Source organism: Taudactylus pleione, unplaced genomic scaffold, assembly GCF_031769625.1.
Source record: "Taudactylus pleione unplaced genomic scaffold, aTauple2 ptg000170l, whole genome shotgun sequence".
Lineage (NCBI taxonomy): Eukaryota > Metazoa > Chordata > Amphibia > Anura > Myobatrachidae > Taudactylus > Taudactylus pleione.
Window position 1 is genome coordinate 4081594 of NW_028284572.1, and position 27995 is coordinate 4109588.

At 40.5% G+C, this 27995-nt stretch overlaps 1 pseudogene; it reads right to left on the reverse strand.

Moving 5' to 3' along the window:
* Positions 1 to 22547: 22547 nt before the first annotated feature.
* LOC148521305 (5S ribosomal RNA) lies at positions 22548 to 22656 on the reverse strand (annotated as a pseudogene).
* Positions 22657 to 27995: the final 5339 nt, after the last annotated feature.

Consider the following 27995-nt stretch of genomic DNA (forward strand, 5'->3'; position numbering starts at 1 on the left):
GATTACATTCCTTTTTGGTAATCAATGATAAGTCATAGTCCATTCTGTCTTCCAAATGGTATGCAGGACAAGAAATCCCTGAGTGTTCTCCTTCTCGCTGTATATGACATCGTCTCCCAATGTTCTCACAATAGGGGATATAGGAGATAAAATACATAGAAGAAAAAGATAGTGTAATACTGTTTAATCCATAAAACACATAAAAGACATTAATAACACAATAATGATTCCTCTATCTATGTGGATGTGACATATATTCCCCCTGATGGCTAAGGATAAAAAAGGGCTAATTACCAGCAGGGCTTTCAGAACTGGATAGTAACAGTTCTGTATAAGCATAGGGTGAAAGTCCTCAGGAGTCCCAGGAGTGCTCCTCCGGAAAGACACTGTCTAGCTGCTGGAAAAGATCCTCCAATCCTCTGGACCTCCACGGGGATAAAGCCACACTTTTTCCGATGCATTTTGACCCTTTGCTAGGGTCTTTTTCAAGGCAGAATGAATGTAGAGGTACAGGTAACTTGCAGAGTTTAACACGAGAGTAACCCGTGAAACCCTGCAGTGTGAACGGCATGCTCTTGGTCACAATGACCTAGAGCGCACCGCATCCGGGGTGATTGATCCGCCTTCAGTGGCGCTTGGAAATGACGTCATCTCCAAGCGTCCACTTCAATGCTGGAAAAGCCAGGTCTATGCAGACCCGACTCCGGTGTGAACGGCGTCGACTCGTGAATGTCCTGGGGAGGAGCCGGCTAAATTCTGGGTCTGATCCGGAATTTAGGTGTAAAAGGGGTATAACTCAGCAAGAAAAGTCAGAGAGGATTACATTGTGTTTTGCTTTCTGGTGCACAGAGTAGCTGTTGGTCATAGTTTCTTCATTTATGCTATTACACATGAATGTGAAGCTATATGTATGTTTGCTTTTAACCTATTTTTTCCGCAGTCGGATCGAGAATCCAGAGTTCCAGTTATAATAAAATGGGCGTATCCAAGTGTAATTTAATCGCTTAAAATGTGTTGAACAAATCTTAATGTAATTTATGTATTGAAATGCTTTTGTGAAGATTGCTTCTTGGTTAGACAAATATTACCCAATTGTTCAATTTATTGCCTGTATCTATTTGGTGACACTCCGGAAGAACCCAAGATGATCCAGAGACAGTGTGACACTCCAACACACCACACTCAGGGCCTGATTCAGAGCCAGACGCTCTGAAAAAGCGCTCGCTCTGAATCAGGGCCTTTTTTTTTGTTTGTTTCTGCGGCCTCATGCATAGCTGTGGGTGACCACCCACAGCTGTTACGAGCGGCCAGGATGATGGTCGCGATGGTCAAGACCATCGGGGCTTGCGACGAGACCCTTGTGGTAGGGTCTCGTGATTGCAAGCCCCAGAGAGCTTCCGGGTCTAATAGAGCCAGAAGCTCTCCCACTGACATGACTGGTGATGTCAGTGGGTCAGTGGGGCCACCCACAAACGGCAGGCGTTCGCTTGGGAACGCCTCCGTTTGTGGAGCCACCCCCCCGTCCCTCCTACAAAATGGGGCGAGCTGTCGATCAACATCGACAGCCACCCATTTTGTAGTGAGCCACGGAGTGAGAGAATTTCTCTCGCTCCGGGGCTTGTGCAAGCGCAGTGCGGCCGCTGCACGTGCGCATGGCCCACCATCGACCCGCTTGCGAGTGGGTCTGAATCAGGCCCTTAGAACAGTACACTCATTGAGTGTCACACAGCACTTACAAGTAAAATTGCATCCATTTTTACCTTTACTTATCCTTTAATAATGACATATATTTTAACTTAACTACACATGATTATATATACAGTTTCATATCATAAAACACTTTTAATCAGAACAGTCAGTGACATTTTCTTCTGAGACTTCACAGTAATTGAAAATAATGTGTGCAATACCAGGAAGGATTTATATCTCTCACAGCTAACAATATTTCTCAATCTCAACATAAAGCTTAGTATTTCGGGTGAAGCTAAAAAAAAAATACAGTACAAACACTTTCATGTGAGATTGTTCACACAAACTGTGATAGCTTTATTTCTGATATCACAGACCTGCCGGGTTCTGCTGGTTTGCCTGAGGGGAGCATTAGAAACATCTATTCTGTCACCAAATACTATCTATTAAATAGAAAAGTATGTCACTGACAAAATCTTATCACAATCTATTAGTGCTTAGCTTACTGGTATTTTCAGGTGAAAAGTACATTTTTTTTCAGGTATTTTCAAGTCAAAATGATAAAATGAAAAAAAAAACAAAAACATTATTTTAGCTGACAAATAACACTTAAGAAAATAAGGGGTCTCTTCATGAAGTAGAGAACTGTTCAACTGAAAATAGAGATTTTTGCTGCTTTGTTCAATTCAGTAAGTGGGTTACTCTGGAAAAGTTGATTATTTCTCCATCAATGGCCCCGCTCCATGTCTGTATTGCTTACAGTAGTATGGGGAGAGCGAATCATATAACAGATTCGCCATCTCAGTTGAATACTCCCCTGCTCTCTGCTCATCACCTGACACTTGCTCCACCCCTTTCTAGACCAGCATCCTTTGCAGCAGGTCTGATGTGACCTGCTAGTCTCAGATGGCGGTGCATGCGCAGATAACACTTCCATTCCAACTCCTAGATAGACCAGAGGACCGCAGGAGAAGACAGAATAGCCGAAAGCCATTGTTTTGCTTTGCCCCAAAGGGAATGCTGCCCATCCACTATGTGATTAAACCTAGCGATGGGGCGATAACGACGGTCGTTATCGCTCCATCATTTTGTAATCGCCCGCAAATCGGGCAGTAAAAGGTTAAAAATTACCAGCGATGTACGCGCCCACTGGTCGTTTTTAACATCAATCATCGTCAGAACATGACAGTCAACCTGACGACCGCCGTCAGGTTGCCATGTTCGGGGATGAACCCGCCACCATACAGCAGAGTGCCAAGAGAGGGAGCACTGTCACTCACCTGTCTAGAGGGACGCTGCTGCCATTGACTGTCCGCTGCTGGGAGCCGCTGAGGAGGGGGTCCTGCAGCCTGCTGGAGACCAGTGCCCTGCTGACTCTGCCCGTCACTGCTGAAGACTGCTGGGAGTCTTGGAGGACCCGGGAGGAAGACCTCTCCGGACTTCACCCCGTGGGAGATGACAGCGTCGTAATTGTGCCGTCGTCCCCGCATCGCCTAGTGGATGGGCAGCTTAAGTATAAATGAATTACAACACAAAACAGCTATATATCACATTAAACTGATGCGATACATAAAGAAATATCACACCGGATCTAGTAATGTACATGAATAGTCCCCTAAATCTTCTGAATCGCAGGCCACAGTCGGACTTCGTTGGAGTTGGAATCATAGGCGTCAGCTGCAATTTAAAAAACACATTAGAGAGCAAAGTATTGCAAATTGCATACATGCCAGGTTTACATCCGGTATATGTCACATATCCTTACACTCATATTTTTAACCATTTGTTTTACTTGCAAACTACATATTTGCTATTAGAACTTGCAACACCTCTGTAATCAAGTGTATGAAAAAAAAAGCTAAACCATGAAGACAAAAACATGAAGTATTCACACGCAACAAGGAAATCACCTATGAGCATAAGCAGTGCATTTACAATGAGATAAGCACAATTACATTGCCAGTGTTGGTATCGCTCATCATCGTGCATTTACCTGGGCTCAAGTAATTATACAGTGGGGGCGGCACTACTAATATAAAAATAAATTACAGTTGATATAAACAAACTCTTGAGTCATGACAAAACCACAGGACACCAGTTTCAAAACTAATAATAAAGAGAATTTATTTAAAACAATTATAATCTATTCGTTAAAAAAAAATTAAACACACACGGGACCTGATTCAGACCCGCTCGCGAGCACTGAGCGCTCGCAAGCGGGTCGATGTTGCCCAAGTGCGCATGCGCCCGATGGAGGCGGCTCCGTCATGCGCATGCGCGAGACCCGAATAATGACGGCCAAGCTGTCGTTATGGGTTTCGCACCAAAGGGGGCGTGCTGTCGATGGTGATTGACAGCGCGCCCCCTTTGGTGGGCATGCCGGGACGTGGCTTCCCAGACGGAGGCGTTCCCATGGGAACGCCTACCGTCTGGGGCCGGCCCCACTGACATCACTAGTGATGTCAGTGGGAGTGATTTTGGCTCTGATAGAGCCAAAAGCACTCCAGGGCTTGTGGCAGTGAGACCCTACCGTAAGGGTCTCGTCGCAAGCCCGATGGTCACGATGGTCTTGACCATCGCGACCATAATTTTGGCCACTCACTATAGCTGTGGGTGATAACCCACAGCTATGCGAGCGGCCAGGAGGCCGCTCCAAAAAGTAGGAGGGACGGCCCTGATTCAGAGCGAGCGCTCTGTCAGAGTGTCCGGCTCTGAATCAGGGCCACAGTACGGAGATAAATGCTGTGTAAAGTACTATGGTCGGTGAGTTAATCATATGCCCATTATGATATGTTTGTTATTTCCTTTGGGCATACATTTTGCTCTTACAGTATTTGTTATAAATTTACGGCTTCGATTGAAGCAATGTAGTTATATCCAAATACCTGTAACGGGTTATAGCAAGGTAAACAGGTCCCAATGAGGAAACAAATTTTTGGCTCAGTTTATGGTGAGTGCTGCTGTAGGAGGGTCTGGCGGAAGTCTCGGTCATAGTGGAGGGCCTGTCCTAGGGGATCCAGTCCCTGCTGGCCAGCGCAGCAGAGTCCGCCAGCGGCCGTGGGTCCAGTGACCATTGCCCAACAGGCACAATAGTGTGCCTAAATCTGCAGAGTCAGCCCCGTCAATCACAACAGCACAATTTGAAAATGGCGTCGTAAGAGAGCCAATTACAGCTTGTTACAGTGCAAATCTAAGACGGCCACGATGAGCCATTCGAAGCTTACTACTTTACTTCTCCCGCTCTGTCTGCAATAAGCTAACATCCATCCATGACCTCTTTATTTCAACTAACCTCAACCTTCTGGCAATAACAGAAACATGGCTAACACAATCAGACACTATCTCCCCTGCTGCACTTTCACATGGTAACCTACACTTCTCACACACCTCCAGGCCTAGCAATTGTAAAGGAGGTGGGGTAGGAATATTACTCTCCCAATCTTTCACATTCACAGTTCACCCACAGTTACCTTCACTTACATTTACATAATTTGAAGTACATTCTATCAGGACTTTCACCCCTTTCTCTCTGCGAGTTGCTGCTATCTATCGCCCGCCTGGGCCACTGCAACAATTTCTGGAACATTTTTCAGCCTGGCTCCCTCACTTCCTATCCTCAGACATCTCCACCATCATTATGGGTGATTTCAATATCCCCATTGACAGTCCACAATCTCCTCATGCCTCCAAACTACTCTCTCTAACCTCCTCTCTTGGCCTCTCCCAATGGACTGACTCCTCTACTCATAAGGAGGGCAACTGCCTTGATCTTGTATTTACCAGACTATGCTCAGTTTCTGATTTCACTAATGCTCCTTTCCCTCTCTCAGATCACAATCTTATCACCTGCACACTTTCCTCCATTACATCAACCTCAATGTCAGTGAAATCAACCAAACCTCCTAAAACCCGCAGAAATATTAATGCAATTAACTTTCAACAACTATCTACCTCTCTACAACAACGTCTCTCACCAATTTCTGCACTCACTTCTCCTGAGACTGCTGCATCACACCTAAACCAGATTCTAGTAAAAGCCCTCAATGAAGTAGCTCCTGCTATCCATCACACACCACGTAGACTTAGACGTCAACCATGGCATTCTAACTTAACAAGGCATCTACAAAAACTCTCACGTAAAGTAGAAAGTCAGTGGCGAAAGTCTCGCACTCCACGTGACTTTCTCACATATAAGTCTATCTACAACTCTTATCGTACTGCTCTGGACACTGCCAAGCAAACATATTTCCAATCTCTTATCTCTGCTCAAGCGTCTAACCCCAAGCGACTTTTTAATACATTTAAGCTGCTTCTTACCCCTCCCTCACCCAAGCCACCTGCTACTATCTGTGCACAAGATCTTGCCTCCTATTTCAAGGACAAGATTGGTAATATCCGAAATGAAATGTTACTCTCTTCCTCAGCTAGTGACCTGCTCAATTCCCTACCTGAACCCTCTGGCACATTCTCTTCATTTGACCCCACAAATGAAGATGAAGTATCTACACTCTTCTCATCCTCCTACTCTATTACCTCTCCTCTAGATCCTATACCCTCACAAATTAGTAAAGCTCTGTCTCCTGTGCTCATCCCAACTCTAACTAAAATCTGTAATCTCTCTCTTTCTACTGGCATCTTTCCATCACTGTTCAAGCATGCAGTGGTTACTCCCATTGTGAAAAAACAAAATTCTGACCCTAACACTCTCTCAAATTACCGTCCTATCTCCCAGCTCCCATGCCCCTCCAAGCTACTGGAGAGACTTGTGTACACCCGCCTCACACACTTTCTTAACACCCACAACTTATTGGACCCACTTCAGTCTGGCTTTCGTTGCCAACACTCCACAGAGACAGCACTGACTAAGGTAGTAAATGATTTGGTCACTGCCAAGGCTAAAGGCCATTACTCACTCCTAATTCTTCTAGATCTCTCTGCTGCTTTTGACACTGTTGACCACTCTCTACTCGTACAAACATTACAATCCCTAGGTCTTAAGGACACAGCTCTTTCTTGGTTCTCTTCCTACCTATCTGCTCTTTTTCTGTTCATTTTTCTGATTCTACCTTCTCTTCACTACCTCTATCAGTTGGAGTACCGCAAGGCTCTGTCTTAGGTCCTTTGCTATTCTCAACCTATACCACCTCTCTTGGCAAACTAATCTGCTCTTTTGGATTTCAGTACCATCTGTATGCGGATGATACTCAAATCTACCTATCATCTCCAGATTTATCACCATCTGTATTGGTCCGTGTCACTGAATGTATTTCTGCCATTTCATCTTGGATGTCATCTCACTACCTGAAACTTAATATTTCTAAAACAGAATTAATTATATTTCCATCGGCCAATAACAGTTACCAATCTGATCTCTTTATCACTGTTGATAACTCAACAATCCACCCACCCCACAAGCTCGCTGCCTTGGTGTCATCCTTGATTCTGAATTGTCCTTTGTTCCCCACATTCAATCTGTCTCAAAATCATGTTACATACATCTAAAAAACATATACAAAATTCGACCATATCTCACACAAGACACTGCAAAAACTGTAATCCATGCACTCATTATTTCCCGCATTGACTATTGCAATAGTCTCCTTACTGGTCTTCCCAAAAACAGGCTATTGCCATTACAATCCATTATGAATGCAGCTGCGAGGCTTATCTTCCTTGCCAAACGTACATCGTCTGCTGCCCCGCTCTGTCAGTCCCTCCATTGGTTGCCGGTTTTCTACCGTATTCAATACAAAATACTGTTACTTACACATAAGGCCATTAACCGAATTACACCAACATACATCTCTTCACTCATCTCAAAATATCTCCCAACGCGACCTCTCCGCTCAGCACAAGATCTGCGTCTCTCATCCCCGCGCTTTACTTGCTCCCATTTACGGTTACAGGACTTTCTTTGGGCTGCACCCACTCTATGGAATGCCTTACCACGCACAATAAGACTTACCTCTAGTCTTCAATCTTTCAAGCGTTCCCTGAAAACTCACCTCTTCAGACAAGCTTATCAGATTCCAGAACTGACCACATAACCTTCATAGCTTCCATGTCTTATTACATCCCCTCTCACAGTCCACACATAACCTCACATATTGTCTTTCCTTCACATACTCCTGACATTTGGCCGACATTCCTGTGTGACTGGATCATGCAGCCCACCAAGAAACTCTGCATTTGGCCGGACCAAATTGCAATATATATAGCACCTATCCTTGTGTATCAATGCCTATTTCCCTATAGATTGTAAGCTTGCAAGCAGGGCCCTCTTACCTCTATGTCTGTCTGTTATTACCCTGTTTTGTTCTATAAATGTTTCCAATTGTAAAGCGCAACGGAATATGCAACTGTTAATAAATAAATAATAATTAATAAATGTCACTGGCTTATATTAGCCAGCACGAGGTGGCATGAGGTCCGTCCGATGGTGGCGTAGGAGTGGATAAGAGCTCATGAAGAGTAAAAAAGAAAGAAGATGCCGGAAGCCCTGGATGGCGGCAACCATTGAAAAAGGACTTAAACAGGCCCACCAGGTGAAGATAGAAGAGCAAACATCTGACAGAAGAGAGGATGGTGAAAATGCCAGAAGTCATGGTGCAGCATGACCTATCCAAAATAGCTTAAGCAGGCCACTGCTCTCCAGATGAAGGACATAATCATGGTTGCTGGAAGCTGTGATGACTGGCCTGTTTCAGTATACAGTATACAGTATCTGCATTTGGTGTTTCTGGTTAGATGTACACAAATACAAAAAATATATTTTGTTCTCTAATATATGCTGATGACTGCATGGAATGAAAACTATGCATATTTGAAGGCATTCTCAATTTTTAGAGTATAAGCAGAGTATTTTTTGTATTGAAAACAGACTTATTTTAGACTACCACAGTGATGGGCCAGCCACTGGCGTCACTAGGGGGGTGCGGGCCTTACTGGGTGACACCATCCGAGGGGGTGACACCAAAATAGCAGTGCTGCTCTGCTATTTTGGTGTCACCCCGTTGGATGGTGTCACCGAGCAGCTTGAACTTAAAGAGAGGCAGGGGAGAGGCAGTGGGCTGACCCAGCAGCTGCCGCAGCACTGGTTAAGCTCACTGTGTGCCGAGAACAGGGGTGTGATGCCTCCAAGATCAGCACATATAGGGGGTGTGGCTTTGCAGAGTTTTTTTACTGTAAGTCACTTGTTTCTTGTCTTGCTCATTCTGTTTATGTACTTTGTAAGGCTCTGTGGACCCCTTTTGGCACTCAATAAATAAATAATAATAATAATATAGCAGGATAAACCAAATTAACTTTTACTAGTATAAAAATTTAAATCCTAAAGGACAGAGAATAACAATTACATACAATACAAACCTATTGCATAATTCATCTCACCTTTATTTAATCTTCTGCAATAACTGACAGCTAAGACTAGGCTGACTGAAAAACGGAGCTGTGTAGTCAAAGCAATTATCTAGTGGCAGAATAGTCCATTTTCAGCAACACGATTCCATAAATGCAAAGAGCGACAAATACAGTCACTGATTAGCACCAGTAATCTGAGGAAGAAGCTGCCTGTAGCTAAATAACTCCCCATTTCCAGCCAGTTGAAGTTGTTCCTTAGGAGACAGCCTAACAGTTATTTTGGTGATAGAGCGGTTGTATAATAGTGACAGAATTCAGAACTATGAGAGCTCCTAGACAACAGGAGTTATCTAACAGTCACATAACCACCTGAATACTGCATAGAGGGCCTGATTCATTACGGATCGCAACTGCAATTGCAATAGCGATGCAGTCTCCCTGCATAGTATGCTAATTCATTGCGATGCTATGCCATCGCAGCATAACATAAGGATGCCCACTTTTCTTGACATCCATCCGTAATCCTTAGCAAGACTGTGAAACCATCAGTATCATCGAGTACAATCGCAGTCTCATGCATACTTGTACAAGCTCTGACTTACTCAGGAATTGCTAACTTCATTGCACGCTATGAGTACTCAAGCTGTATATGGCATCGCAGTGGATAATTCATGCAGGCCCATGCAACGGCATTCAAACGCACTGGCACGTCTGCGTTTTGCTGACCCCCCCATCACCTCCCACAAACGGCACCTCCTCTCAATCTCTCTGCGATGGGTCTGTGCAGTCACTGCGATAGCACTCCCGAATGCAGTGGCTGATTCGCGCACAGAAACTGTGATGCATACGCATGCGCTGATCTCAACAATCGCCCGATATCGTGCGTAATCGCAGTTGCGATCGGTAGTGAATCAGGCTCAGAATTTGCTGATTTTCTAAAACAGCATTAGTACTTGCTACATACTAGTCATTATCTCTCGAAAGAGACAGTTTACAAAAAATGAAACTGAAGTGTCTTTATGCTATTTTTGCAGAAGTTACAATAATATGTAACCAACATGAATTAACTGTCATGGATCATTACTTCTAGAAGATAGATTTGTAGTTGGCACTATGCCTGATACGGCAACATTATAACAACTGCTTATGTAACATTATTTATTATTTATTTATTAACAGTTTCTTATATAGCACAGCAAATTCCGTTGCACTTTATAATTTGAATTTTACTGTGTTGTAAAAGACATACATACATACATACATACATAAAAAACATATGTAAAAGACATACATAAAGGTAAGAGGGCCCTGCTCGCAAGGTTACATTCTAACATTCAGTGTTTAAATACTGTATACTGTAGTTAAATAATAAGTGTTATGGGTATAATATATATATATAGATATATATAGATATATATATACAGTATATATATATATATATATATATATGTATATATACTATACTTACATGTATAGTATTGGTACACTGTCATTAGCTGCCTGTGGCCAGTGTAGAGCTTTGAGTAAAACAGGACTCCTTTTGATTCATGTAAGGGTGCATTTTTGTAGTGTTGGGATATACAGTATGTATGCCTGGTGTAGGATCTAGTGTAATATTAAGTTTAACCTTCCTTTATGGGTTTAAGCGCTGATATCCCGAATGGGGTTAAAGGGAGGGTTAAGGTTAGACACTAGGGGGACGGTTAGGGTTAGGCTGTGGGGAGGGAGAGTTAGGTTTAGGCACTAGGGGGGAAGGTTAGGTTTAGCCTGTGGGGAGGGATGGTTAGGTTTAGGGGTAGGGTTAGGGGTTAGGTTAGGTTTACTTACCTGTGAGCATCAGCATTGTAACCTAGTCAGGATGCCGGCATCGGGATTCTGACTACTGGGATCCCGAGCGCTGGCACCCTGTACCCATCCTGTTTAAATCACATACAGACTATTGTACTTTAGATTTATGTGGTAAATGGGATGATACCTCCTGAGAGGCTTTGTCATTTAGTTTTCCTATGTGGAAAGAACTGTGAATACTTTGTCAATTAACCTATTATTATACAGGTTGAGGAACCATTACTTGCTGGATCCAGAACACTAAACTAATTATTTGATGTGCCTAGCCTATTTTATGTCATTATATTACTATATTATATCGATAAATACCAACATAAATACCAATTTCATCCACCTAATATTTAACTCTGATTTAGAGTTAAAGGGTTCCCCAAGTTACCCCAGGTGGAATGATAAGGTATATTAGAGACTTGGGTAGAGGCATGTACCTGTATGATTAACACCTTTAGGTAACTCCTTCCAAAGATTTATATACTGGGAGTGGTAATATATTGAATTACTAAACATCTATTCCTTTGAAAATAAGGGTGGGTTACATTAATATCACTGCTCTTTTATCAAACTCAATTCTATTCAGATTTCCTGTGCTTCCCCATCCAATATGCTATGTTGTTCCACTCTCTAGCACTGAACCTCCATCTTCACAGTTTGTATATCTTATATATAAAATTCACTGGTCTGTATGTTTGTTTGGTTATGCATTCGGACACCCCTACACCGATTTGGATGAAACCAACGCAAAATGGTTCAGTTGGTTCCTGGCCAGGTTTTAGGGGGGTTAGGGTCCCAGTCGAACCTTCCATTGGTGTATGCTTGGTAGAACTTTAACCCGGGGAGCCAGTCCTGAACCTTCCACTAAATGGAGTGGTGACATTGGATTTCAGTAGACATACTAGGGGGTTGAGGTCCCAATTGGATCTCCCGCAGTGTACGCTGGGCAGAACTTTGACCTGGGGATGCGGGGCAGAACTTTGACCCAGGGAGCCTGTTGTGGGCCTTCCACTGGATGAATTGGATGAACACTTCACAGAGGGGTAGAAATTGGTTTAGGATGCCTAATGGAGTGGTTGGGCTCCCGATTGGAACTCACGGCGGTGGGCAGCATGCAGAACTTTGACCTAGAGAACCTGTTCTGGGCCCTCCACTGGATGGACTTGGATGACATCACATAATAAAACTTAATAACTTGATGATTTAAACCTGGGCAATGCCGGGTACTTCAGCTAGATATATATATATTTATATATGAGCACTCACTTCATCCCTCACAGACAAGAGGATGCCTCCTGTAATTTCCTGAAGCAATTATGGAAACGCCGCTGCTGAGCGCTCATTGGCTAAGAGAGGCGAGCTTTCCGCCTCTCAGCCATTGAATGGTTCTCACCATTGACTTCAATGGTGAGAACCGCACGTGCCCATTTAAAAAATAGCACCTAAACTCCAGTTTTTTAATTCAAAGATGGCCACAGAGAGCGAATCACGGCTCGTGATGTCGTCGCCCCGCCCCCTCATCTGGCTTATATAAAGCCAGCATGAGGCGCCGTCAGGCCAGTCCATCGGCAAGAATGCAGCAATGAAGAGCTGCCGAAGACAGAAGACACCAGGGAAGGCCTTGATGGGTGGCGCCCTCCAGGTGAAGATGCAGTGGAAGTCCTGGGGCAGAGCTTAAAGTCTGCCGCCCCCCAAGTGAAGGTGCAGAGCAATAAAACAAATGGTGTCTGTTTGTTTTTTTATATTTCTTTTACAGGGGTACTATAGGTATTAATGCTCTGCTTGCTGGTACTTGTGGTTCTCCAAGTACTAGCATGTGGGGGAGGCTTGCTGGGATCTGTAGTTCTCCTGGAAAGACAATATTATACTTCTATTTTTTACACCACATTACACTAACAACTCGGCACCCACCGTGCCAGGGATAGCCCCAATCTGTACTGCTTAATCTTCCCCTCTCCACGCCTTTCTGTCTCCAACATCCACACCGCTCTGTCTTCTCCCCCCATCCACCATTCTCTTATCCCATCTGCGCAGCTCTATGTTCTGCTCATGCCTCATTTGCATAGACTGTATGTGTGTTTTCCAATGAGCACACAATTATGTGAATTAGCAGCTCCACCATTTTGTGAGTGACAGCAATCTCACTCTGTGAGAGTGCTGATTCTGCAGTTAACCACATGGTGTGATGGCATACCATATCTGTATTAATAAAGGAACACGTCCATTAAGGCGTCAGCCTTAATGATCGCAATTTTATTGCTTTTTGAAGTTTGAGTGGCAGAAATTCAATGTGAAACTGCAAGGTTTTTTTGTCTATGATGGTCCGGCACTCATAGTAAACATAAGTAGCTGCAGGGGTGCCATCACAAAATTCATGTGTACACAGTCCAAGGTGTGGCACTCTCCATAATTAAAACACAAGTCAAGTAGTTCAATCAATGTTTCAGTACATTGGTACTATCTTTTGTAATCCTGAAGATAGTACCAATGTACTGAAATGTTGATTGAACTACTTGACTTGTGTTTCTATTATGGAGAGTGCCGCACCTTGGACTGTGTATATATATATATATATATATATATATATATATAAATATATACAAACATCCATCCACGTACAGCGGCACTCGTCGGACACAGTTTTTTATATCATTAAAACAGAGACTGCATCTTCAACGTTTCGAGTTTATTCAACTCGTTATCAGGAACAAAAGAGCAATATAGAAGCTTACCTTAAATACCCCCATTGCAGATACACGCTCGGATCTCCCTGGCTCCGTCAGCGGCACCCGCAGGACTTCCTGAAGCCATCCGGAAACACGTGTCCCTGTCGCCGCCTCAGTTGCCCTGGCAACCTGATAGCGTCCTGCACCAAGAAAAAATATCCACATAAACAACAGTGCCCAGATTCCTAAATACACTAGGAATCTCAAAACAAATATAAGTATAAATACAAACATAAATATACAAACAATAATCAATCCAGATAAACAATAAATAGGAAATTTGCACTATATGGTAATCAATCCTACTAATATCCAAAATTTTCAAGTATACTAATGATCCATAAGATTAAGTTTCAAATTAATCAAAATAGCACATAATAGTTATATATCTATCTTTTAGAAAATACTCAAAATATTAACAAAAGACATTAAACTGTAAGTGATCATTAAGACCTGTTGGTTTAACAGTATCTAGATAAAATATCCATTTCACTTCAGCCTGCAATAGCTTTCTATGTCTATCCCCACCACGAGGACTCTCCGGAATGTGGTCTATAATCATATGCTTAAAATTAGACAAATTATGTCTCTGCTCAACAAAGTGTCTTGCAATAGGTTGTTCAGAAGGTTTAGCACCCAAAGCTGCCCTAATTGTGGACCTATGTAGTGCCATGCGCTCCCTAAAGGTGCGCATGGTCTTACCTATATAACATAGGCCGCATGGGCATTTCACCATATACACAACATAACTACTCGTACAGGTTAAAGCAAATCTAATATCATAACGTTTGCCAGTATGAGGGTGAAAAAAATGTTTACCAGCAGTCATATGTCTGCATGTTGTACACCCAGTACATTTATAACATCCACCTGATTTAATCTGGATAGGCATACTCAACTTCATCTGTTCAGTCACATCTGCTTTTACTAACCAGTCCCGTATATTTCTTCCTCTTTTTAGACAGGACATCACTCTCATCTGTTTTAAATCACGGAGGTCCTTATCGCTTTGTATAATGGGCCATAGAGCTTTAGTGGTACTTTCTACAACCGGATGGGATGTGTTAAATCTTCTTACCCAGTGTAGACTATCTTTTCTTATCCTTATTTGGTACTGTTTTTTTCAACAAAACATCCTGTGGTAGCTTTTTGACTTTTTCCACTGATTTCTGCAGAAGATCATCTGGGTATCCATCCACGCTCTTTGAATTTATTCACCATATTGTTCAATCCACGCATAAGTTTTTCCTCTTCATTTGTAATCCTTTTAACTCGAAGTAGTTGTGAGTACGGAAGACTCTTTTTGTCCACCTTCGGATGATGACTATTACACATGAGTAATGTATTACGGTCAGTTGGTTTCGTATATATCTCTGTAACTATTTTATTATTTTGTAAAGAGATGATGACATCAAGATATGCTATTTCTTCCAAGCTTAGTTTGTAAGTAAATTTTATAGGGCACTCCATTTTATTGATGTTTTCAATTAAGGACACAAACTCATCATAACTGCCCAGCCAGAATAAGATAACATCATCATTAAATCTTGAATAGAAAAGTATTTTCTCTCTCACTTCTCTATTAAAGAACATTTCCTGTTCAACATAGTACATATAGGAGTTCGCATATGTAGGGGCTACATGTGAACCCATCGCACATCCCATTTGTTGTACGTAGTATTCTCCATTGTAATAAAAATAGTTCCTATGGAGAATATATTCCAATAATGTTAGAAAATTTTTTAAATCAGGTCCCTTGTACAATGGGTTGTTGTGCAGGAGTTCATACATCGCCCGTAACCCACCACGGTGAGGGATATTAGTATAGAGACTTGTTATGTCTAATGTACACATCCACGTGTTTGCCAGGATGGGTCCTAATTCTTCCAATTTATTCAAAAGTGATGTAGTATCTTTAAGATATGATTCTTTAGCTTGTACACAAGGTTGAATATAGAAATCCAGATATTCTGAGATTACACTAGTCAAAGACCCTCGGGCGGAAATAATCGGCCGTCCCGGAGGGTTCAACAAGCTCTTGTGTATTTTCAGCAAGCTATAAAGTAAAGGCACTATCGGAAAATCAGTTTTCAAAAACATACTGGTCTCCGAATCTATAAGACCATCACAAACAGCTTTTTCCAGCAGTTGATCCAACTCCAGTTTATATTCAGTTGTGGGATTGGCTTTTAATTTAAGATAAACATCTGTATCCAACAATTGTCTGATCAATTCCTCGTGGTAGTGAAGCACATCTTGTACGACAATCCCCCCGCCTTTATCAGCTGGGCAGTATACCACATCCTTATAGGTACTCAAATTTTTTAAGGCTTGAAATTCTTCACGAGACAGATTATATTTAACAGGTGTATCTTTTTTAGCTGACTCAATCACCTGTATATCTAGTGCCTTCATAAATGCTGCGATGGATGTATTATTGGTCATTGGCTCAAAGTTTGAAGGTCTCTTAAATTTAGGTTCAGGTGCTGTAGGTGTAATACTATTCTCCTGTTTGTTTCCAAAGAATTCTCTGAGTTTCAGTTGTCGATGTAGATGGCATTGATCAATTTTCCAATCAAGTTCCTTAAAGGTTATTGTTGTTACAAAACTAAGGCCCTTATTTAATACATCATTTTCAATGGGAGTAAGGTGTCTTGATGATAAATTGAACACTAGGTTGCTTTCTTGCATTGGCCCCCTCTCCTTGTTGGTTTCTTCCATGTCCAGCGCGGGTATTTACCCCTACAGGGGGTTTACGACTTGTTGAGGCATTCTCCTGAGTATATATAGTCTCATCTCCTGATGTTGAATAAGCTTCACTCGATGTATGGGTTCCTTGATTGAATTTAACCCCTCGGTACCTCTGCCTTCTTTGGGAATATCCTCTATTGTCTGGACCTGCCAGCCATCTATATACCCTCTGTTCAGCGTAATCCTTATTCACCTTTTCCATCTTTTGTTTTTTAAAGGCAATAATGTCCCGTTTATAAGTCTCTGTTTGGAGAGCTTATTTTTCCAGCCAGCTACCTTTTATATCTTTAGTCAAATTTGACTTGTGCAGTGATTCAAAGTCTAGAATTCCCTGTCTGACATTAGCCAACTCCTGGGCTGATTCCTCTATAACTAAGGTCATTAGGTCAAAAGCACATTTGTTTAAAACAGCAACCCACCGATGATAGAATTCGTTGTTATATCTGCCTATCGTGGGTGTATTCCTAACTCTAAAACCACGGGGTATTTTTTTCTCACGTTGATATTCAGAAAGGGTTATCCCATGCATCAAAAAATCGATCTCTCTTTTTTTCATTTTAAGTAATGCTGTGTATATATCCTCCGGTGTCATCTCTAATTCAGTGTCATCAAACCTCTCTGTAAACCAAATCGCCTCAGATTCACTTTCTGAGAAACTAAGTGTCTGACCTAATGGTAAGTTGATTTTTATTAAAGCCCCCTGGCTCATCCACAGTTGTTTGAGACATTTCTACAGATAAGGTGCTAGAGTATTAAATATTTCCAATATAAAGTGCAAAAAATTGTGCAAATCCAAAACAAAGTGCTAGTGCCTACATGAAATATATATCTAATAAATATATATAAAAAGAGAATATAAAAAATTTATTATTGCACACCCTTAAACTGTATATATATCTATACAGACAAGTTCACATCCAGGTGGCAAACATTAATATCCTTGATGATACTACAATCTTGAAAGACGGGGTTAAATTCATAGGGATGCATCAATCAAAAAAGAGTTGGCGCAAACCTTCCTCTCATCAATAGAAATCCAGTGCGATTGGCACTCCATTCAATTCTGTTTTATATATATATATATATATATATACATATATATATATATATATACGGCGGCACTCATTGCTTCAATAAAGACATTGCAGGCAGAGATAGTTTACCAACATTTCAATGCGTGTGGCAGTTAAGTCAGGGTGTGACGAAAATGCCATGCACATTTAAACGTTGGTGAACTATCTTTGCCTGCAGTGTCTTTATTAAAGCATTGAGTGCCGCCGTCTATATACAGTATATATATATATATATATTTATTAATATATATATATATATATTTATATAATAATAATAATAATTTTATTTATATAGCGCTTTTCTCCTAAAGGACTCAAAGTGCTTTACATTTGCCTTTGCAGTACAAAACACAAAATAAGCTTAAACAAGGGCATTAGTTTAGGTGAAGAGGTAAGTCTTGAGTCTATTTTTGAAGGATTCTAGAGTGGAGGCCTCTCGAACTGTGCGGGGAAGTGAATTCCATAAGGTTGGAGCCCCAAAACTGAAAGCTCGACCCCCAGACGAATTCCGGGAGATTCTAGGTACTGTTAATAGCCCTTCGTCAACGGATCGCAGTACTCGTGTGGGATGGTACGGAATCAGAAGCTGCTTTAGGTACCTTGGCCATGGTCATGTAGGGCTTTGTAAGTTAGTAATCCAATCTTGAAAACAATTTGCCATCTGACAGGCAGCCAGTGAAGGGAGTAGAGAGTGGGTGTTATGTGGCTGGAACGGGGCTGGTTGGCTAATAGCCCGGCAGCTGCGTTTTGTACCATATGCAAGCGGTGCAATTCTTTTGCTGGGAGTCCAGGGTAGAGGGCATTGCAGTAGTCTAGGCGTGATGATATAAATGCATGTATGACTTTAGGCAGATCTTCTGAGGGAATTAAGTGCTTGATTCTGGCAATGTTCCTCAGATGAAAGAATGAGGATTTGATTGTGGCTGATACCTGATGTTTAAGTGTCAAGCCACTATCCAAGATTCCGCACATGTTCAGTGTTTTGTAATTCTGATCCCCCAAGCGTAAGTCCTGTTGGTTGGCTATGCTGTAGCTCTGACTTGTGACCTATTATAAGGACCTCTGTTTTATCAGGGTTCAGTCGCAGTCAACTGGCACTCTTCCACACTTGAAGCTCAGCTAGGCAGCCATTTAGGGTTGCTATGGGGTCCTTTGTACCTGGAGCAAAGGACAGGTACAGTTGTGTATCATCTGCATAGCAGTGGTACACCAGGCCATGACGTCTGATTATTTCACCCAATGGTAGCATGTATACTGCAAAAAGCATGGGAGATAGTATAGAACCCTGTGGGACACCACATGAAAGTGGCACTGGTGATGAAGAGTTTACTCCAGAAGAAACTCTCTGTGACCTGCTGGTCAGAAATGATTTGATCCACCTAAGGACTGTACCATCCAGTCCACAGAAATTTTTCAGGTGCTCAGTTAGAATCCCGTGGTCCACATTATCAAATGCTGCTGAGAGATCCAGAAGGATTAAGATTGAACAATCACCTCTGTCTCCTGCCATCAGAAGATCATTATGCACACATACCAGAGCTGTTTCAGTGCTATGTCTTCTCCTGAACCCTGACTGGAATGGATCCTAAATATCATGGGTAGACAGGCGGGTTTCCAGTTGCATTGCCACCACTTTCTCAATGACCTTTCCTAGAAAAGGAAGGTTTGATACTGGTCTACAGTTGATCATGCAGTCGGGGTCTAAATTAGGTTTTTTAGAAGTGGTCTAACAATTGCTTCCTTTAGTGGTTCTGGAAAAATGCCTTTGCAAAGAGCATTGAACTATTTTTGCAATTACAGGGCCAATCATGTCCATACACCCTAAGAGAAAATTAGTTGAGGCAGGGTCCAGATCACAGGTGGTGGGTCGCAACATTCTGATAATTTTGGCAATGTCTTTTACATCCATTATGTCAAAGCTGTTCCAGGGAGACAGGTGGCTTACCTTTGCAGGCTTGGTAGTTTTGCAATCCTTTGATGGCACTATGGGGATTCCAGCCCGGATGGAGAATACTTTATCTGCAAAGAATTTTGCAAACTCATTGCATCTGGACTGGGAGAGGGTTTCATCAAGCTGCAGGCATGCTGGTTTGCAAAGCATCTCCACTGTACGCAAAAGCTGAGCTGGCCTATTGTTTGCTGCCTTGATCTCATTTGAAGGGAACTGTTTTCTTATGGGTGATTGTTGATTGATATTCTCTAATATGTTTGATTAGTGTTAACTTATCCTTTACCAGGTTAGTCTTCCTTCATCGTCTTTCAAATCTATGCCCCCTTTTCTTGAGTTCACTAACACTATTGTCAAACCAAGGGGCTTGACGGTGTGGTATGCGGGGTCGTATACGCACAGGGGAGATAATATCCATTGCAGCTGTCACATCTGTTATAGTAGTGGACTAGAGAACAAGGATCTTCGCAGGCCCCCATTACTGCCGAAAGATCCAGGTTTGCTGCAAGAGCCTGGGAGGTCATGCCCCTCCTTGGACGATACCTTGTCAACTCCATGGGTAAAGTTCTATTTTGAGGGGTTGCAACTGAGAAGCAAATTGAGTGGTGGTCTGACCACGTGACTGGGTTAATATTTAGGTCAGAGACTTCTAATCCAATCTTGAAGACAAGATCAAGAGTGTGACCACTTATATGAGTAACTGAAGGAATGACTTGTGTGAGGTCCAGTGCATTCATTGTGCACAGGAGATCTTGGCCAAGGTGAGAGAGCTCATCATCAACCCATGCATTGAAATCCCCAAGGATCAGCCATCTTTGTTGCTCCAGAACTAGTCCAGCAACAATATCTACAAATTCTTGTAGAAATATCTTTCCATCTCCAGGGGGGCGGTAAATAAGAAGTACACTGAATCCTAAGTCTGTAGAACTCCGAGCTGCAATGCACTCAAATGAGTGAGTAATTTCCATTGGGTGGACCCTAAGTTTAAGTTCTTTTTTAAAGCAGATAGCCACTCCTCCTCCCCTGCGGTTAAGTCTTGGGTTGTGAATGACAGTAATTTGTTGGAACTGCAGCTTCCAAAATAGGAGCTGCATTTTCGTCTAGCCAAGTCTCAGTAAGATCTGAAGATACAGGCAAGATCTGAAGATTCAATAAGGTCAGCAATTGTAGCAGTCTTGTTTCTTATAGATCTTTTCACATGTCCCATTAAGGCTTCTTAGACATGATCTGAAATTTTACACAAAACATATATTTGTCTGCTGAGTTCTGGCCATCTGGGAGGGCACCTGCGGATACTTGCATAATAATTATTTGGAGGAGTTCTGCCCGCGTTGTGTATATATGTATATATATATATATATATATATAGGCAGGATAGATGCGGCACTCAGGGGTTTAAATAAATGATGCAACACCAATTTTCCTGGGGTCAACGTTTCAATGACTGTGCATGTTCATCAGGACAGTCATTGAAACGTTGACCCCAGGAAAATTGGTATTGCGTGATTTATTGAAACTCCTGTGTGCCGCATCTATCCTGCCTGTTTATCATAGCATTTAACTATACTGTTGCTGGGGTAAAGGTATTGTTTTTTGCAGGGAGTGCCTGATCCATGGACATTATATATATATATAAATATATATATATATATGTATATATATATATATATATATGGAGAAAGTGAAGCTAGTAAAAAGCGACCAATGTGCTAAAACATACTATGATACAGTGCTGAATGAACCATTTGAATAAATAAATAAATGTACAAATATGCAATGTGATAATATGTGCAATAAACGCAAATAAATATATAAATATAATTTCAAAGTGTTATAAAGTGCATATGATACTATAGAAATGACAAGTATAAGTAAAAATTAAAAAGAGTAATTTATTACAAGTAACAGCTGACCCTAACATATAGGGCAGAATAACAAATAACTTTGTTTAAAAAAGAAAATGCGAATAAAAAAAAAAAAAAGGTGGGCATAAGGGATGAAGGGCTTATCTGGATCACAAATAGGTAAGTTCATGTGAGGCTGGAACCAGGAGCCTCCAACGCGTTTCATCTGTGTGGTGGACTTCTTCAAGGGATGCAACACTCCTGTCAGGGACCTGATATATATACCCCTTAAGTAAGGATAAGTTGTTTAGAATTGATTATGACCACTTCCGGTTTTCGCTAATAGAAAGTCATTAAAAAGTCGTGGCTGATATATATCCAAGGAAATGTTCCTTTAGATAAGTGCATCGCTTTCACAGTGTATAATTTTGGATACCAGAACTAATTTTTCGGGTGTGTATACGGAGTTACCCGGGTCGGCACATGATGTCTGCTTCATCATTTCCGCCCTGCTTGATGTAGCCTCTCGTGTCATTTCTGCCCATGCACTCATGCTTCACCGCTCTTCTGTGTCAGATCGTCACCTGATGTCCGCTATGTCATTTCTGCACGGCTGTGTGTAGCCTCTCGTGTCACTTCCGCCCATACATACAGGGTGTTACCATGTTGCTAGCGGCCATATTGCTACACCTTCGTTTGATTTTAGATGGGGGCCATCTTGGTACTCCACTTTATATCAAAATTGCGGCTATTTTAAGCCTTCCAATATACGATTTTCACTATAGATGTCTCGCTGTATTTTTATGCATAGACATCTGTTGGTACCTACATAATATAATAAAGAATAATATTAATATTATGTTTGTGGGTACAGATTTATAAATATTCCCATGTTTTGCTAGTATGTTAGTTTGCACTGTAAATAGGTGTTATTGTATACACAAATTTATGAAAAACATATTAAATAGTTGAAAAATGCGAGAAATATTATTAATACAAATTAGACATGGGTAATTGTCAGTGATAATTGAAACCAGGATGTTACTATATTAATTTTCATATACTACCAATTTCTAATTAGATAAAAATGGAAAAGGATATCTGGAGGAAAATCATTATACTAAAAGCTAGGATTAATGGTCTTAAATGAATTCTTCAAAATAATCCATATAGGTGATATCAGTTTGGTCCTTTTGATCCTGTCATCTTTTGATTCATCAAGTGGGGACGAGGTTATCAGATGAGATTGATTTCATAGGTTGTTCCCGGTTGATTGGTGTTCAGATCATGACGGAATATACTTTTCAGTCTCAACCTGGGACTACAGTACCTGGTATTCCCCAGAGGTCCCCCATCCAGGTACTAACCAGGCCCAACGTTGCTTAGCTTCCAAGATCAGGCGCTTGAAACGAGGTATGACTGTAGATAACTATGCGACTTAGAAATTACCATCTATATGTGAATCACAAGAAAGGGGCTATCTCGTAGCTGTCATTGAAGCCTCGTGGAGTCATAGAATCAAGTTCAAAGATCCAGTACATTTCTCGTCTAGATAGTTTTTTTGCCAGATCTCCTCCTCTCTCTCCAGTTTGTACATGTTCAAAGGCCTTGAAAGTTAGATCATCAGGGTTAGAATTATGGTGCTGGAAAAAATGCCCTGAAACCGTGTGTCCCTCCACTTTATTTCTGATATTCCAGATGTGTTCTTGTATCCTCAATTTAAGTGGTCATTTAATCTTACCTACATAATTAGTACCGCATGTGCACTCTAAAAGATAAATAACTGATGTGGAATTGCAGTTGAGATGATGCTTAATTTTATATTCTTTGTTATTTGAAGAGTTATTAAAGGTTCTTCTTCATCTGTGTATATATTTACAGACAATACATTTGCCACCCTTATAGCATCCTGGGCAAATATGGAATGTAGTATGTTTTGAAGCGGTGGTATTCTTTAACATACTTGGTGCAAGTATATCTTTGAGATTTTTTGCTTTTCTAAAACAATAGGGGAATGTTTTGGAAGAGCTTCTTTTAGAACCGGATCCGTCAGTAGGATTTTTCAGTGTTTAGTGAGAGTATTTCTAATTTTGTTTTTTTGTGCATTGAACGTGGTAATGAAGGGAATATTTGTTTCCTCTTTGGTATTTTTTTCTTTATATACCAGTAGGTCACGTCTCTCTAGGGATTGAGTCTTAGCAGCAGCTTCAGTTAGAACTCTAGGTGGATAATCTTTTTCAGTGAACCTGGTACTGTAAAGTTGTATTTGTTCCTCACATATGGTTGGTTCACTGCAGTTCCTCTTAAGTCTGTGAAATGTTGAATAAGGAATGTTCTCATTCCACTTTCTGAGATGACCACTCTTGTAATGAAGGTAACTGTTAGTGTCTACCTTTTTCACAAAGTTCTTTGTATGGATTTCTTTCCCTTCTCCTATTAAAATCAAATCTAAAAATTTAATGGACTTTGTTCATGCAGGATGTAAACTTTAAATTCATATTGCTATTAGTAATATGATTTAAAAACAAATTAAAAGTCTCTTTGGATCCTTCCCATATTAATAAAATATCATCAATATATCGTTTATATAGTCTGATAATTTTATTGAATGGGTTGTTCTCATAAACATATTCCTTTTCCCAGCATCCCATGAATAGGTTCCCGAAGCTTCGTGCAAAAATAATCTCCATTGCTGTACCAAAAATCTGTTGATAAAATTTGTCTAAAAACTGAAAATAATTGTGGTTCAGAATAAAAGTTATAATATCACATAAAAATTATTTGTGTATGTTACTTATTGATGGATCCATCTCTAGAAATTCCCTACATGCATTAATCCCTTTTTGATGCTCAATGCATGTATACAGGGATTGTACGTCTATTGACACCCAAATGTAAGAATCCTTCCACTCCAATTTTTCGAAGATCTGTAGTACATTCGTAGTATCTTTAAGGTAAGATTGTAAATCCCTCATATACTACTTGCGCAAAAAAATGTCCACATACTTAGATAAGTGTGACGTTAGTGACTCTATTCCTGCAATAATGGGTCTCCCCGGTGGGTTTATCATGAATTTATGTATTTTCAGGAGGAATTAAAAAATGGGGATGGTGGGATTGGTGACAAGAAGGTATTGGAATTCGTCCTTTGTTAGGATGCCATTACGTAAACCATATACCAAAAGTGTTCTTAGTTCTTCCAGATAATTCTCCATTGGATCACTTAAAAGCAGGCTATATGAGTTGGTATCTCCTAGGAGTCTGTGGGATTCTTGAGTATAGTATGATCGGTCCATAATGACCAATCCCCCCCTTTATCAGCTTGCTTGATAACAATATCATAGTTCCTTGTAGATTCTTACGTGCTTCTTTATTCTTTAAATTGCACTTAATCGTTGGTTGTGGGTCCATATCACATAAATCCCTTTTGAACAATTCAAAAAATACATTCAAATGATTTCCTTTTGATTCCAGTGGATAGTATTTTGACTTTACCTTGAGTCCTGATTTAGATGTATTTTCACTAAAATTTCTGGTTATCGCATCATCTTTTCTTAAAAAGTGTCTTTTAAGGGTTAAATTCCTCACAAATTTGTTAAGATTGATGAATCTCTGGAATTTATTCATGTTGCTGGAAGGTGCAAATGTTAATCCCTTACTCAGTAGGTCGGTTTCAGACTTTGTTAATACGTGCTTTGATAAATTGAATATCCCTTTTTATTTTTCTTCCTTTTGTAAATTCTTCCTCCTTCCTCCTCTTGTTCCTCGTCTTCTCTTACTCTTCTTTTCATTGGAGATGCCAACATGGTTGTCTCTTTGAAAACTGTCTTTCTTGGGTTCGGGGGGTGGTAATCCGGGCCTGGGGATAAAAAATGATCTGTATTGCTGTTTGAGTCATAGCGTTGCAGTGCGGAAAAGCGGTTCCTTGTATTTTGTGTTCTATACTGAGAGGGTTCATTAGTTACTGTGTCTCTCCTGTAGCTTTGTTTCCTTTTATGTGGTATTGAGGTCCATGTTTTATTTTCTTTACTATGGTTAATCCACTGTGATTGTGTGGTAGGTTTGTTAAACCTACTCCAATTTTTCACCTTTTTGAGGTCATAATCTTGTTTGTCCCTCATAAATTTATTTTCCTTTCCTTTCATGACTTCCTCCTCTATACGATTCAGTTTCCGTAGTAGTACTGCATCATTAGCTCTGTAGTCCTCCTTACCCTTATAACTCTCCATTTGTGTCTCTTTGTTCTTTATTTCTACTTCTAGTTCTGAGAGAATGTTTTTTTTCTGTTACAATCAATTTCATTAGATCTATGGAACATTTATGTAATAGGTTATCCCATTTGTCCATAAAATCTACTTTCTCTAAGCTAAATGTGGGATTTTTTAACAGTCTGAGGCCTCTTGGGATCCTATTAACTGATATATAATGTTCTAATCCTTTTATGTCCCACCAGGCCTTTATCTCCCTAGTGATGAGTTTCTCCATTTCCCAAAAATATTATCTAAGTTTTCAGTTGTAACATTATCCTGTAATGGGGTGTGAGACTCATTAAAAAATTTTGACAAAAATAACTCCTTTTTGTCAAACCATAATTTCTATACATATCTAGTATTTCTAATATATATATATATATATATATTTATTCACAAGGCAGCTGTATTCAATAACCAGAGAAATTTAGAGTATATATGAGAGACTAAAGCGCCTAGTAAAATTAACTAAAAGAGCACTTTGCTTTCTAAAAAAATATATATAAAATCAATATTGAAAATTCATATAAAATCACAGGGAGATAAATAAAATGCACCACATATAAAAACACTCCCTAATAATATAAGTGTCAGCTCTACAGCAATTTGATAACAATGGTGATTTGTTAAAAATTAAAATGGAGAAAGTGAAGTTGGTAAAAAGCGACCAATGTGCTAATACATACTATGATACAGTGCTGAATTAACCATCTGAATAAATAAATAAATGTGCAAATATGCAAGACTGTGATAATATGTGCAATAAATGCAAATAAACATATTAATATAATTTCAAAGTGTTATAAAGTGCATATGATACTATAGAAATTACAAGTATAAGTAAAAATTAAAAAGAGTAATTTATTATAAGTAACAGCTGACCCTAACATATAGGGCAGTACAACAAATAACTTAGTTTAAAAAAGAAAATGCAAATAAAAATAAAAAAAAGGTGGGGATAAGGGATGAAGGGCTTATCTGGATCACGAATAGGTAAGTTCATCTGAGGCTGGAACCAGGAGTTCCAACGCGTTTCATCCATGTGGTGGACATCTTCAAAGGATGCAACACTCCTGTCAGGGACCTGATATATATACCCCTTAAGTAAGGATAATGGGAGGTGTTTAGAATTGATTATGACCACTTCCATTTTTTTGTTAATAGAAAAGTCATTAAAAAGTTGTGGCTGATATATATCCAAGGTAATGTTCCTTTAGATAAGTGCATCGCTTTCACAGTGTATAATTTTGGATACCAGAACAAATTTTTCGGGTGTGTATACGGAGTTACCCGGGTCATCACATGATGTCCGCTTCATCATTTCCACCCTGCTTGATGTAGCCTCTCGCGTCATTTCTGCCCATGCACTCATGCTTCACCGCTCTTCAGTGTCAGATCGTCACCTGATGTCTGCTATGTCATTTCCGCCCGGCTGTGTGTAGCCTCTAGCGTCACTTCCGCCCATACATACAGGGTGTTACCATGTTGCTAGTGGCCATATTGCTTCCCCCTTGGTATGATTTTAGACGGGGGCCATCTTGGTACTCCACTTTATATCAAAATCGCGGCTATTTTAAGCCTTCCAATATACAATTTTTCTATAGATGTCTCGTTGTATTTTTATGCATAGACATCTGTTGGTACCTACATAATATAATAAAGAATAATATTAATATTATGTTTGTAAGTACAGATTTATAAATATTCCCATGTTTTGCTAGTATGTTAGTTTGCACTGTAAATAGGTGTAATTGTATACACAAATTTATGAAAGACATATTAATTAGTTCAAAAACGAGAGAAATATTATTAATACAAATTAGACATGGTTAATTGTCAGTGATAATTGAAACCAGAATGTTACTATATTAATTTTCATATACTACCAATTTCTAATTAGATAAAAATGGAAAAGGAGGCACAATAACATAAAATATAATAATTAATATTTATATAAATGTGAATATATGTTTAGGTATATATTAAAAATATGAGATATGGTAAGAACTTACCCTTGTTATCTCTATTTCTACGAAGTCCATAGGGTTCCACAGGATACCTTGGGGTATAGGTGTGACGTCAGTCATCGGGCACCATAGAGTTAAGCTTTCAGCTTCCCAGGATACACTAGGGTCCCCCTCCTATACCCCGCCCCCGAGCCAAGGCACCTCAGTTAGTTACCAAGCCATAGGCTGGAGGAGGAGAAGGAAGAGAGAGAAAAAAAGATCTGGACACACACAAGAATCACATTCTCACCAGAGGGAGACGGAAAAACCGGTGACCAGAGCAAAGTCCATCTGCAGCACAGGTGCGACAGGGCGGGAGTCCTGTGGAACCCTATGGACTTCGTAGAAATAGAGATAACAAGGGTAAGTTCTTACCATATCTCATATTTTCTACTTCAGGGTCCATAGGGTATCCACAGGATACCTTGGGGATGTCCCAAAGCAGTATCCTTTAAGGGTGGGGACGCTCCTGTGCAGAAAGGAGAATCCGCCGCCCGAAGGAAGCATCCT